We start from the raw sequence: 7,230 nt of genomic DNA, 5'->3' as shown, positions 1-7,230 counted from the left end.
TTGTTAGTGATGCCGTACGCGCATACCATCTTCGACTCCCTCTGTTAATTGTATAACGCCAGCAGCAACTACAGTTCAACAAGGCCAGACTGATTTTTATATAATGAGGCTCGTAAGGCTTTCGCCCTAAAAGCAATTCTGGCTACCGGCGATCACATTAAGAATTTAAAATTTAGCATCTCATAAAGTGCGAATGAGGCTGAAAGTGACAGCTTAAAACAGCTCCTCTGCCAATACAATATTTTTTCGCTTTTTGCTATAGAACAGTGAATCGCCAAGCGCGCGCATATTTTTCTTCTCTATACCCGAACATTGCAGTGATTAATTTTACATCGTAAAGAGTACGTATAGAGTTCGGCAGAGTTAAAATACAAGTAAACATTTGTGGGTTTAAGCGTTTCTATCGCCTCAAAAATTTTGAACTCTCGAGGGGTGTATCTGAACCACGCCGCTTCCTAATGACGCACCAGTTCACGCAGCCCTCAAAAGTTGAGAAGTTCACAAAAACTCATCAGTGGCGTTCGCAGAAAGTATGCGCCGGAACTGTGCGCAGAAACTGTGCACGAGATACGTCCGCGAGATACTGTTATGTTCTGCGGGATATCGGTGGGATTCTGGTATATAGTGATAGTTAAAATTAGTGATAAATAATGATAGTCAGGAAGAGCAAGAGAGTCTCTCTCTCTCAAGAGAGGGAGAACTCTCTCACAGTGAGAGACAGAGGAAGATGGTCTCTCTGGAGAGAGAGAGTCTCTCTACCGCACCTCCTTTTCTCTTTCCCTCCTCCCTCCACTTCCCCTTCCCTACCCCTATCCCGTTCTCTTTCTTCTAGAGGGTATAGAGAAGGAGAGACATTCTCTTTCTAGAGAAAGACAGAGACAGTGAGGACACGAAAGTCTTCCTGTCTTTCTAACCTATTTCCCTCTCTCTCTCTCTCTCTCTCTCTCTCTCTCTCTCTCTCTCTCTCGACGCATCAGGGGCGTTCCAAGTACCGCAGCAGGGCGGCTAAGATGTTTTCGCCTTTCTGCATCTAGGGTGACTCAAATGCTCCCCTGAAAATTTCAACACGGAAGACACGGATCCTTCTCAAAAAATTAGCGGATCCTTCTCAAAAAGCTATTACGAATTATCTATGACTGCTTTCTTTTCTTTTTTTTTTTTTCAGACTTGTCTCATAGACTTGTGACTCACATTTAATCCTTGTACTTGCTTTTAGACCCTTCCTGCTAGCAGTTCTGTATACTTCATCAGCCCAAGCTCGAAAAGTCGAACCCTGACCACGACAGCCACCTTTTATTTCAGGATATAATGCAAAAATGCCGTAAACCACGATATACAAGTACGCGTGAAAAAAAAAAAAAAACTCAGAGTTTGGAAAGCAGTGCCGGGTACTGCACAACTGCATCTATCATAACCCACATGCGGAGGCTGCACTTAAAGTCAATATACCCAGATCATACCTCCCCTCACTTCTTACTTCATTCAGATGCGCGTTTCAGCTTCTTCGTGCAATTTCGCGCAAATTTGCACCGCATTCAGCTTTTGGCCCCACCGGGGTGGTGCAGTGGTAAGACGCCCGACTACTGCGCCGGAGTACCCGGGTTCAATTCAATTCAATTCAATTTATTTGTCATCCTGGTACAAATGATGGCGGGAGCCCGGGGTAAAAGCTGCCGTTTGACAGCTTGACAGAGCCACGGGCCCCCACTTTGGCAGCACCACAGTAGTCAGGCATATATAAAAAGCACATGTCATGTGAATTTAAACACAAGGTAAGGAAACATTGAAATAATAAATACAGCTCTTGTCAGTGTACAGTTATGAACGCAAAGTACACAATGCAAACAAGCAGATAGAAGCCCACACTTATGGCGAGAAAAAAAAAAGGTGAGGAAACATTGAGATAATAAATACAGCTCGTGTCAGTTTACAGTTATCAACGCAAGGTACACAATGAAAACAAGCAGATAGAAGCCCACACTTACGGCGAGTAAAAAAATACAAACAAAAAAAAACAGGTTAAATCAGTCATGAACAAAACCATTCTATTGAATGCAAAAAGTACTGAACCAAATTCCGACGTGCAGCCCTGGGAAGAAAGATATTGCTTTGTGCTACGTTGTTAAGCAGTCGGGGTAGTCTATTAGCTAATGTTTGTTCACCAAACGAAGTTCTGTAAGTTTTTACACTCCACTGCTCAGCATTTCTTATATTGTATGATGACTCTCGTTTTTCCAGCCCAGCTAATTTACTAAGGAAAGAAGTGCTGTTTGAGACCTCGTTTTTTATAGCCTTGCTTAAGCAGTAGTCATAAAGCTTGGTTATTGGAAGTATACTGTACTTTAAGAAAAGAGGTGTCGTGTGGTAAGTTGGCGGAACATTTTCAAGAATCCTTAGGAATATTTTCTGTAAGACTTGCAGCATCTGAAGATTTCCTGCTGTTGTTGTACCCCACGTTAAATGACAATAGTTCAGACGAGAACTGAACAATGAATGGTATACCATCAACATTACGTTTCATGGTAATACCTCACGGTTCCTGTATATAAAGCCAATAATATTTCAGCATTTGTTTACAAAGAAGGTAACATGTTCATCCCATGACATTTTTTCATTAAATATTACGCCTAATGTTTTAAATGAAGCCACGATTTCTAAGGGCACAGACTGTAGGTATATATTCTTGGTAATAAAAACTGGCTTGTTTTTTTCCTCTGAAAACAACGGCTTTTGTCTTAGCTGCGTTAATTCTTAACGAGTTCTTGTTACTCCAGTGTTCTATTTGCTTAAGCGTATTGTTTGCAGTATCTGTTAGTTCTGATATGCTATCTCCAGCAAAAAAAATGCTGGTGTCATCAGCATAGATAAATTTCACGAGTGGAGCTGTGTGGACGATATCGTTTATATATATATTAAAGAGAAAGGGACCTAAAATACTTCCCTGTGGAACGCCAAAGCCTACAGAATGCATATCTGATAAAAAATCATTTATTGTTACTGCCTGTTTTCGATGCATGAGATAGGACTGCACAAGCGACAGTGCATGTCCGCGGAAACCATAGCGCTGAAGCTTACAAAGAAGTATTTCGTGGTTAAGTAGGTCGAACGCCTTAGAAAAGTCAAGAAATATGCCAATAACTATCCTATTCTTTTCAAGTTCGTTCAATATATATATTCCTTTTGCTCTAATAATGCAAGTTCAGTAGATCGGTGCCTACGGAAGCCATACTGAGCCGCTGTTAGGATTTGGTGCTTTTCTTCAAAGCGTAAAAAATTCCTGAGTATTACTTTTTCCAGTAGTTTAGAGAATACGGGTAAGATAGATATCGGCCTATAATTCCCGAGTTCATTTTATCACCTTTTTTAAAGATAACACTTACACGCGCGATTTGCATTTTACGAGGAAATACAGCAGTGATGACACAAAGGTTTAGGATGTACGTAACATATGGTAAAATGAGATCAAAAAAATACCTACCTGGATGCCATCAATATCAGTTGATGTGCTACTGTTCAGTTCTTGGAAAGCTGACGTTACATCTTCTTCATAAACCGGTTCGAGAAATATAGTGTCACGAATGTGGACAACTTCACTGGTATCAGTTTGCGGAGCCATATTTCTGGAGGTCCTAACAAAGTGTGCGTTAAACGTGTCTGCAAGTTCTTTTCCGGATATGTTCACGCAGTTATATTTAGCGTATTTAAATCACCACCTTCACTACTTCGCCCTATTATAGCGTTTAGTCGCTTCCACATAATGTCGGCACGACCTCGAGTAGACGTAAATTGATTTTTGAAATAGGTGTTTCTGGCTTTTTTAAGTTCGGCATTCAAACGATTGCGATATTTTTTTTAAATGCTGCTAAATCGCATTCAGCTTTGGTTTTAATAAACTTATGATATAGTCTGTTCTTTGCATTTATCTTTGCCCTTAATTCTTGTGTGATTCGTGGCTTGCGACTGTGACGTCTTTATTTTCTAGTTACTATCGGAAAGCAGGACTTGTAACTTGGCTTTAGGATGTTTAAGAATGCCTCATACGCATTATTGGCATCATTTTCTAAGAGGACAGGCGTCCAGTTGCATCTTTCGATTGCAGTTCTCAATGTTGACAGAGTTTTTTCAGAGACAGGTTGAAAGGAGTGTGCAGGACTGCGTTCCTTTTTATAAATATTTTTAACGCATATAAATATCGGCAAGTGATCGCTGATGTCCGAGATAATTACTCCAGAATTGATCATACTAGGATCATAATTGGTAATAAACAGATCTATGAGTGATGAAGACGTGGCAGTAGCACGCGTTGGTGCTTTAATTACATTCATACGTCCATGCGTTCTAAGCAATAAATTTAAGCTATTTTGGGATGTGTCCGTGGATAACATATTAATATTTAGGTCACCACCAAAAACAAGGTTTAACTGCTGACTGGCAGTAAAAGAAATCAGGGTTTCAAGACAATCCAGCAATATAGCTACACAGCCCTTTGGCGGCCGATAGCATACTGCAAAAGCAGTATTGTCTATGCATATTGTTAAGATTTCATAATCGCTCAAAGAAGTTGTGAACTGCTGCAGTAGTTCAGGGCGCTGTTTCTTCTTCAATAGCATTGAAATGCCGCCGCCAAGGCCGGTGTCACGATTTAGAAAAAAGGTCTCATAACCAGGCATTCGCAGAACATCACAATCATTTGTAGACCAGGTTTCGCTAATCATGTTGGCATCAATGGGCACATCTAACTGTTGGAGGAGAGTCTCAAAATATTCTTGCTTATATCTAACAGATCGAGCGTTGACATGAAGGCATTTGAATGACGTGTGAAAAACGGTTCGATCCCGACCGCGGCGGCTGGGTTTTTATGGAGGCGAAACGAAGAGGCGTTCGTTTCACTCCCACCTTCCTCCCTTCCCTTACGGCGCGGTTGCGGTGTCCACAGAAAACAAGTGAGACAGTTACCACGCCTTTCCCTTCAGTTAAATCAGTTTCATCTGCGCCGGTTTGTTCGGGACCAGCGTTCGCGCACGGTCGGCCAATAATCCCCTGCAGCGGCAGCTCCTTTCGGTGACACCGCGGAGACCTTGCTCAAGCAGCCGCAGTCTCTTCCTGCCGCGCTGGTCGCCTCGGCTGCACGCCAAAAATAACGCGGTCGCAGTGAAGAGGGGCGGAAGGTCCCTTACGTCTAGCGACATCCGTGTCGCTGCCGTCAGCCGTCGATTGAGCGGCAAAGGGAGTGCCAAGTGTTATGGTACGAACCCCGAGCGAAGTGCTTCTCCTCTCCCACACTTTGTGGGAGTCGCTGTGTGAGAGATGCGTGATTGTCAACCATCGCAGAGAGAGATGAGACAAGCGTTAATGAAAACAATACATCAAAAAGAAAGGGGGCGGGGCTTTTTGTAGAAAGTAAAGGCTGTACATTTGACCGAAAGCAGCTGCATAAAATAAACTCAAACCGCTACAAAAGCATCAAAAAATTGCTCAGTGGGTCGTAGCAGTTCTAAGCCTGTAAATCTCGTGAAACGCACTGAAACTAACACAGGACATTTCAGACATAAGCGCTATTTTTTAATCCAATAGCGCTGTAATTCCTTACAAAAAAAAAACATGACGTCCGCCACATTATTCTCCACACCACAACCGCACGTCTAGATGTGACTTCATTGCAGCCACGTGGCCACTTCCAGACACCTTCGTGAAACCGTCTACTCACCAGCGAGATGAATCCAGGACATGCCTGACTGCGTACACGCGTGTCATCTTCATCATCATCATCATCCTCAGCCTCACTATACCCACTGCAAGAAGAAAGCCTCTCCCATCATCATCATCATCAGCAGCAGCAGCCTGATTATACCCATTGCAGGGCGAAAGCCTCTCCAATATTCCTCCAATTAACCCGGTCCTGTGCGAGCTGCAGCCACTTGACACCTGCGCACTTCTTAACCTTATCCGCCCATCTGACTTTCTGCCTCCCCCTAGTACGCTTTCCTTCCCTTGGAATCCAGATTGTTGCCCTAAGCTACCATCAGTTATCCTTTCTTCGCGCTACATGTCCTGCCCATGCCCATTTTTTCTTCTTGATTTCCACTAGAATGTCGGTAACTTGAGTTATTTCGCTGACCCACTCTGCACGTTTGCTATGTCTTAACGTTATTCCTATCATTTTTTTCCAATAGCCCTCTGCGTTGTCCTCAACTTAAGTAGAACCCTCTTTGTTAGCTTTCACGTTTCAGCCCCATAGGTGAGTACAGGTAAGATGCAACTGTTGTATTCTTTCCTCTTGAGCGATACCGGTAAGCTGCTAGTCATAATCTGGGAGTGCTTGCCAAATGCGCTCCATCCCAGTCTTATTCTCCTTGTTATTTTCCTTTCCTGGTCCGGATCTGCGGTTACTACCTGTCCTAAATAGACATATTCGCTTACTACTTCCAGTGCTTAGCTACCTAACGTAAACTGCTGTTCCTTTCCTAGACTATTGTACATTACCTTAGTCTTCTGCCTACAGATTTTCAAGCCTACCTTTCTACTTTTCCTGTCTAGGTAATCAATCATTCTTTGCACTTCATCTCCTGAGTTACTTAGCAAGGCAATGTCATCAGCAAATCGCAGATTACTGAGGTATTCTCCATCTACCCTTATCCCTAACTGCTCCCATTCCAAGTCTCTGAATACTTCTTCTAAGCAAGCTGTGAGGAGTGCTGGGAGGATCGTGTCGCCTTGCCTAACACCTTTCTTTATAGGAATTTTGTTACTTTCTTTATGCAGAACTATGGTTTCTGTGCACCCTCTATATATATATATTCCAGCACTTTCACGTATGGCTCGTCTAACCCCTGATTTCGCATGCCTGCATTACCGCCGAGGTTTCTACTGAGTCAAATGCTGTTTCGTAATCAATGAATGCTATGTATAAGGGCTGGTTATATACCGAGAATTTTTCTATCACCTGGTTGATGGTTAAGGTTATGATCGATAGTAGAGTATCCTTTCCGAAAACCTGCTTGATCTTTTGCTTGGTTACTGTCTAAAGTTACCCTGTTTCTATTAGCGATTACTTTGGTAACTACCTTATACGTAACAGACAGTAAGCTAATTAATCTGTAAATTTTCAAGTCCTTAGCGCCCCTTTCTTATGAATTAAGATAATGTCTGTGTTCTTCTATGGTTCCGGTATCGTCGATAACACCAGACATTGCGTATACAGGGTGGCCACTTTTTCTAGCACGATATGCC

Source organism: Amblyomma maculatum, chromosome 8 (assembly GCF_055883805.1).
Source record: "Amblyomma maculatum isolate TAMU_Amacu chromosome 8, ASM5588380v1, whole genome shotgun sequence".
In the NCBI taxonomy this organism is placed as follows: Eukaryota; Metazoa; Arthropoda; class Arachnida; order Ixodida; family Ixodidae; genus Amblyomma; species Amblyomma maculatum.
This window is presented reverse-complemented; position numbering follows the sequence as displayed.